We start from the raw sequence: 7,817 nt of genomic DNA, 5'->3' as shown, positions 1-7,817 counted from the left end.
TCTTACCCTCTCTTTATGTTTTCTTCTTTGGCAATAACTTTCACTTTATAGGATACATTGGAATTTATATATTAAGTCTATGTATTTTAAACTTCATAAGGACAAGGAACTTGTTGTGTTCACTGAAATACCTCATGCTCCTAAACCAGTACTTAGCAGATAGCAGATGGTCAATAAATACTTTTTGAATGAATGAATGAATGAATGAATGAATAGGGCAACCTAAGATCAGCACAAATGAGTAACACAGTGCTTTTTAGCAGGCCCTGTCACAAGCCAGGCACTGTTCTCGAAGCTGTTCTGTGATGTCCTCTGGTGCTGCCTAGGCTCTCCAGGGGACCATCTGTGATGCTGGTTCACATAGCCCCTAGCCATTGCAGGGTTGACCCAAGACAAAATTAGGAGATTTTAATTTTGCCATTGTTACCTTTGACTTCCCTCTCTTTCTCATTCTCCTCCCCCAAAGCCATCCTTTACCCTATAGTGCCTCTACCTCAGGGTGACCATTCCCCTCTGTGTGGCAGAGGCAGAGAACTGCAGTAAAACAGCACCAGGCAGGAGTCCTTGGGAAAGTCACTTTCCTCTCTGGATCCCAGTTTCCTCCTCTGGGATTCCCGTGATCTCAGAGATTCTGGCACTGGAATATCATCAACCAGTCTCTTTATATCATGGCCCAAGTAATCCGGGTTGAGATTGTGGCCTTTTCTCTGACAAAAGAAAAAAAAAATGTGAGTGGGTTTTTTCCTCACAGGGAATAGATAAGAACAATATTTTCAGGACTGGGGTTGCTGCTTCCCGGCCTTTCAGTTGGGGAACTAGACAAAGCTGGATTTAAGTCTAAAGTGGCCACACCTAGTAGCTCTAGGACCCGGGCAGCTGGCTTCAATATGCTGAGTCTCAGTTTTCCCAGCCATAAAATAGGTTTAGTAATATCTAATATGATGGGAAGAGTAAATTAAAAGATGCACAGAAGGCACTTTGCATATCACCTGATACATAAAAAGTGTTCCAAAAATAGTAGCTGTGATTAGCTTCTAAGCCCTGCGTGGATTCCTGCAGGTACACAGAGCCACGAGGCAGGGGTAGGGGTGGAGGTGAAGGAGCATTTTTCCTGCTGTGGGGTCTTCTTCCCACAGCAGATGCAGGCTGGGAGCTGTGTGCAGCTGTTTCAGGGTTGCTGCTGTGGGTAGAAGCTGTGGCTAACATCAACTGGTGTTGGGGACACCAGTTCCTGATGTCTGGACAGAGCTCCAGGCCCCTCATCTCCCTGTTCTGGAGACTGAGCCCAGAAATCTGAGTCACAGAAAGTACCTGAAGGTCCCCAGGAAAGCCAGCTGGGCCAAGAGCACTTAGAGGCTGTTTTCCCCACACTTTGTTTATTCAAATATTGTATTCATTATTTATAGCTGCAGAACAAATAATGCCCAAAACGTAATGGCTTAAAGCAATAAGTATTTACTATCTCACACAACTTCTGAGAGGCAGAGTCAGGAGGCAGTTTAGCTGGGTGGCCTGGCTGACGGTCTCTCACGAGTTTGTGGTCAAGCAGCGAGCCAAGGCTGCAGACACCCAAGGCTTTACCTGGGACTGAAGGGCCCACATACCATAAGCTCCATAAGCTCACTCACTTCGCTCTCGGCAGGAGGCTTCAGTGCCTCTGCCACATGCCCTTCTCCATAGGGATGCTCAGCACATGACCTCTTCCAGAACAAGCAGAGAGAGAGAGAGACTAAGACGGTACAGCAGTGTCTTTTATAACCTAATCTCAGCAGTGACTCACCATCATTTCTGCTATATTCTATGGGCCACACAGAACCCCCCCCAATACAATCCAGGGGGCAGAGTTTGCACAAGGGCATGCCCACCACGATGCAGAGGTCACTGGGGACTATTTTGAATGCTGTCCATCACAGGTATAACCTGCATATGATGAAATTCACAGATCTTAGGCATACAGTTTTAACAAGGTGTTCAGCTTTAACAAGAAAATATTCTCATGTGACCCACACTACTATCAAAATTTTGAGCATTTTCACCACTTCAGAATATTTCATCCTCAGGACACTCTACAGAACATCCATCACCTCCCACCTCTTCCCAGCCGAACACCCCACCCCCTGCACCTCCCCAAGTAACTACTGATCTCACTTCTCTCTATATATAATCTGTAGTCTTACCTGGCCTGGAGCTTTTTAAAAATGGAATCATACAGTCTGTACTCTGGTTTTGCAGGATGATTCTGAGATTCATCCATGTTGTTACTTTTTATCATTAGTTGGCCATTCTCACCTTTGCGATTCTTACCTTTGTGCCCTGGCACCGGGCAGTTAACACCTCATGTTTCTCCTTCTGCTAGACTGTGACTTGTTCCAGGACAGAGGCTATATGTCACTTATTTCTGGGTCCCCAGGGCTCAGTGCCTGGCAGGCATTAGGCACTAGGAACTGCCCCATCCTGGAATCTGGAGGTGTGGCATGATGGGAAGTAGGGGGTCACAGGGAGCAGAAGGGCCAGGCAGGCTGGACACTGGCAAGAGACCTGTTCACTGGGGCCAGAAATCTCTCCAGTGCTCACAGGTCCCAGGAGCTCAGAGGGCTCTCTAACCAGAGGTTCCGAGACAGAGAGGGGGTTTCAGTTCAACAAACGCAGAGGGCCAGTGAGACTAGGGCTGTCACCCTCTGGCCACTGAAAAACTCACTGACTGGGGACAGGCCTGAAAAGGAAGTAAAAGTGGATTTTCCTTTTCTTGCTTCTCCTGCCCTTTCACCCAACAGCACACTTGACTACTAGCACAAATCCTCAGGCAGAGTCCAGCCCCTCCCTCTCACACTGCTCACACTGGCCTCAGCCTCAGCAGAGCCCTGAGGAGACCAAGGCTAAGGTTCCAATGCCCAGTAGACTTTCTGGAATCCCAGGGCCCTAGAGCATGGACTTAGGGGTCAGGGTACTGAGTCCCTGCTCTACTATGCTGGCTACATGACCTTAGATTACTTCCTGCTCTGCAAAATGAGGTCATCATTCCTAGCTAGTAGATGAGTACAGGACTGACTGGCTGGTAGGGAAAGGGTGGTGGGCATTGATGGGAGAAGGTGCCAGCTGGGACCTTCCTTGTTTATCCAGAAAGGTAAATTAGCACCATAATCCACAGCTGAGAAGAAAAGGCATGTACTACTCTACTTTCCAAGTTCAGAGGATAGCCAGCTCCTCTCAGGGCTTAATAGGAAGTGGCACTTGAGCAGAACCAGAACAATTCCAAGGGCTGGAGGTGTGTTGCTGGTAAAAAGCCATGTATCCCTTCTTTCCTGAGGGGCAGACCAATAGGTTCCTCTCCCTGAGGCAGAGCTCTAACTGCATTTTGCAAAGATAGCCATCATATCTCCCATCCCACTTGTTCTTCTGCAATGTGACCTCATCACTCGTCCATCAAGAGAATCAGTTAAATTCCTTCCCCTGGAATCTGGACTATCCTTGGTGATTCACCTGTAGCAGCAGAACACAGTGGAAATTACTCTGCTTGACTTTGAGGTGAGCTTTGGAAAGCTTACTCTACAGACACTCCTTCTCATGCCCAGCTACTATGCCATGACAAGCCAAGCCACATGGACAGGCCACGTGTCAGCCCTCCAGGTGACAAAGCTGACAGAACCTTTGAGCCATTTCAGCTAAGGCACCAGCCACCTAAATAAAGCAGCCTCCAGGTGATCCCAGCCCCCAGCCATTTGAGTCTTCTCAGCTAAGGGCACAAACATCCTGGAGCAGTATATTAGTTACCTAATGCTACATAACAAATTATCCAAAAATGTAACAGCTTCAAACAACAAATAGTTATCAGTTTTTGACAGTTAGGAACCCGAGAGCTGCACACCTGGGTGGTTCTGACCCATGGTGTCTCACAAAGTTGCAGTCTTGCTGTTGACCAAGGGCTGCAGTCATCTTAGACTTTCTCTGGGGCCAGAGGATCCACTTCCAAGCTCCCTCACATGGCCATTGGAGAGAGGGCTCAGTTCCTCTCCAGACAAGCCTCTCCATGGATGAGTGTCCTAACAGTATAGCAGCTGGCTTCTCCCCACATGACCCAAAAGACATAGAGGCAGAAACCACAATATCTTTTATAACCTAAACTCGAAAGTGATGTACTCTTACTTCTGCCATATTCGATTGACCATACAGACCCACCCTGATACAAAGCGGGAGCAGACTGGAACACAAGGGGATGAGCACTGGGAGGCATCTTGGAGGCTGCCTACCACAAGTAGAGTCCAGCCATCCCCCTTGCATCCTGTCAAATTCCTGACCCACAGAACCCATGAGGGTGGTAAAATTCATGGTAGTTCATGCCACAAAGTTTGGGGTGGTCTATTACACAGCCCTAGACAAGTGGAGCGGAGCCAAGAGAATCATTCATCAAGCTTGGGGGTGCCACTAGAGGGGATTGGCCTCGCATTCCCATGGGTGTCAGCTGAGCCACTGCACTTCTGACCTGCCCCAGTGCTAAGTGAAGTAGTGCAAAGGGCATCGGAGAGAAAAGGTCAAGGGTGTGACTGGGTGGCCAGCAGACAAGAAGAAGAAAGACTCTGCCAATGTCCACAGGCCCCGGGATTGGGGCTGCAGAAGGTAGATGTGATAGGGGCAGCAGGCTTGCTGGGGGTAAAGAGGCAAGCCCAAGGCTGAGGGCAGAGGAAGGCTCTTTGGCAGGAAGTCCTTTCCCAACGTGGCCTGCGAGGTGTCCAGCCCCACACTCTGTGTCTATAGACAATGAGCCGAGTGGCTGTGACGACAGGAACTCAGCCATGTTACAAGCAGTGAAGAAGGGGCCAGCCAAGAGCCTTCAGGGGACACCTAAGGACGCAGGTCCTGGTTTCCTTCTGTTCCTCCCCATCAGAGGGCAGGGAGGAGAGGGCAGACAGTGTCCAACTCCCCTCCCACCATGAGTCCTACCTACTGGGACTTGGAGTCCAGGACGAGATTAACATTTGAAAATAGAAAGACAAAAAAAAATGATAAAGAAAGGAAGAAGGAGTGAGAAAGAAGGAGGATGAGGAAGAGGAGGAGGAAGAGGGGGGAGGGAGGAGGAAAGGGGGGCGGGAGGAATTGGAAAGACCAAGTTAATGCCCAAGAGACTGCATTTATAGCTACAAATGACTGAAAGCTTGGAACCAGCTGGAGGACAAGTTGGTAGTAGTTATTTCTCTAAAAAAAGTATATATTTGTTATTTACCTATATATATATTTAAGATTTTATTTATTTGTCAGAGAGAGAGAGAGCTCACAAGCAGGGGGGAATGGCTGGCAGAGGGAGAAGCAGGCTCCCCACTGAGTAGGGAGCCCAAAGTGGGACTCTATCCCAGGACCCTGGGATCATGACCCGAGCCTAAGACAGACACTTGACCAGCTGAGCCCCCCAGGCACCCCTGATATTTACCTTTAAATATTGATATTCCTCAGTCAAGGTAGTTCCAGAAGCCATTATTATTACTCCTGTTGTCCTTGGCTCCTGTTCTCACCTCGCACATTCACTCTCTCATAAACACTCATTACACGCTGGTCACAGTACTGTGGTAAGTATAGTAAATGAGAAGTATAGTCAGTTGGTCACCAAGTCCTGGTCCATTCAATCTCCACCTCTCTCATAAGCCTCTGTTCACTTCCTCCACCCCAGATGTCTCTGCCTCAGTTCAGGCCTCAGTAGCTCTCATTTGGATCATTTCCTTGGCTCTGATCTCTTACCATCCACTCCTTCCACCCTTTCCAAGAGAGATCCTTCCAAAAGGCAAATAGGACCGTCACTCCCTGTGGAAGCCAGCTGGTTGCTTCCCAGCATTCCTCCTTCTTATAGTAATGGAGCGTCTGCCTTTTAGCTAAACACTTATCTGCCCAGAATAGAAACTACATTTCCCAGCACCCTGTCTACTAGCAGTGGCCCTGCGACTGAATTCTGGGTAGTGCAATGGGAATGAAAGTGATGTGGGAAAACTCTAGGTTATGCCTTTAAAGGGAAGGGTATGTCTTCCACATCCCTCATACTTCTTGCTGGCTGAAATGCAGAAGTGATGGTGGGAGCTGGAGCTGCCCTCCTGGACCACAAGAAGGAAGCTACATGTTGAAGATGCCAAAGCAACAAACCAGAAGTAACCAGGGTCCCACATGATTGTGGAGTCATCATGCCCGCTCTGGCTTGCCTATCTGGATTTTTACATAAGCAAGAAGTAAACTTCTACCTTGCTTATCCCATTTTCAGTTTAGCATCTTTGTTACAGTACCTCACACCATAAACACTCCAGCTCAAAATTCTTGCAAGGGGGACGCCTGGGTGGCTCAGTGGTTGAGCATCTGCCTTTGGCTCAGGTCATGATCCTGGGGTCCTGGGAAAGAGTCCCACATCGGGCTCCCCCCAGGGAGCCTGCTTCTCCTTTGCCTAGGTCTCTGCCTTTCTCTGTGTCTCTCATGAATGAATGAATGAATGAATGAATAAATAAATCTAAGAAAGAAAGAAAGAAAGAAAGAAAGAAAGAAAGAAAGAAAAAGAAAACAACAACAGCAACAAAAAACTCTTGCAAGGGCTTCTACTGTCTTCAGGTTAAGTCCAAGCACCTAAAGCCAGCACCCAAGACCCTTTGAGATGGAGCCCCTGTCAGTCTAGTCTCTCACCTCATCTGCTGTTCCTCTTTAGTTTAAACCCTCTGCATTAGTCATACTAAACTGTTTGCACTTAGCAAATGTGCTAAGCTGATTCATGCTTCCAGGCCATTGCTTCAACTGTTCCCCCGCCTGGAATGCCCTTCCCCCTTCTTTGCTGCCTCCTTCCTGCTCATCCTTCAGGACTCTCTTGCCTCCTTAATAAAGTTATCCTAGGACCACACCCCCACCCAGATTAGGTTATTTGCTTCTGCTAAATGCTTCCTTAGCACCCTGTGTCTACTTCTCTCAGGGTTGTTAGACTATATAAACTTGGGGAAAGCAAAGATAGTCCGTGTCTGGTTTGCACTTAATGCCCAGTCCCTAGCATATCAGGAGAGCTCAATAAATATGCATTAGATGAATTAATGACTAAAATAGGCAGCCAAGCCTCATTTATCATGTTGTATCATCACCTTCTGCTCACATTTGTCTGTCTCATCTAAGTCCCCTGACACAGGGACAACAGAATTCTGATTGCCAGACATAGTAGGTGCTCAATAAATGTTCTTGAAGCACTTCCAATGCAGTGCTCTCTGTTCTGCATCATAATTTTTCTTTTTTTTAAATTTTTTTTTCTTTACGATAGTCAGACACAGAGAGAGAGAGAGAGAGAGAGAGAGAGAGAGAGGCAGAGACATAGGCAGAGGGAGAAGCAGGCTCCATGCACCGGGAGCCTGACGTGGGATTCGATCCCGGGTCTCCAGGATCGCGCCCTGGGCCAAAGGCAGGCGCCAAACCGCTGCGCCACCCAGGGATCCCTGCATCATAATTTTTCAATAGAACTTCTGGTTCATTCCACAAGGGTTTCCTCACAGGCAGTGCCCAGGGTGCAACATTTTCCAACAAAGTGTATTTGTCACTGCTAACATCTTCTTGGAATATGGGCAGCTTTTATGGAAATCAGCATTTGGCCACAGTGACCTCAAAACAGTAGCTGAAAGTCTTTTCAGATGGCTTGGGCTTAGCCAGTTCTTTAGAAAACCGTATCTCAAAATTGTGGTTTGAGTGGCAAAAGAGCAGGAAGCATGTTACAAAAATTGGGAAGTGGTTGCCAGGTCAGGTGGGGTTGTGAAGCCCAGGAAGGGCACAGAAGAAGGGGTGCACTGTGGCAGGTGGCAAGGGATCAGTCTGTATAGGTA

This window comes from Nyctereutes procyonoides, unplaced genomic scaffold, assembly GCF_905146905.1.
Source record: "Nyctereutes procyonoides isolate TBG_1078 unplaced genomic scaffold, NYPRO_anot_genome, whole genome shotgun sequence".
NCBI lineage: Eukaryota > Metazoa > Chordata > Mammalia > Carnivora > Canidae > Nyctereutes > Nyctereutes procyonoides.
The sequence above is the reverse complement of the archived record's forward strand: the minus strand, read 5'-3'. Positions refer to the sequence as shown.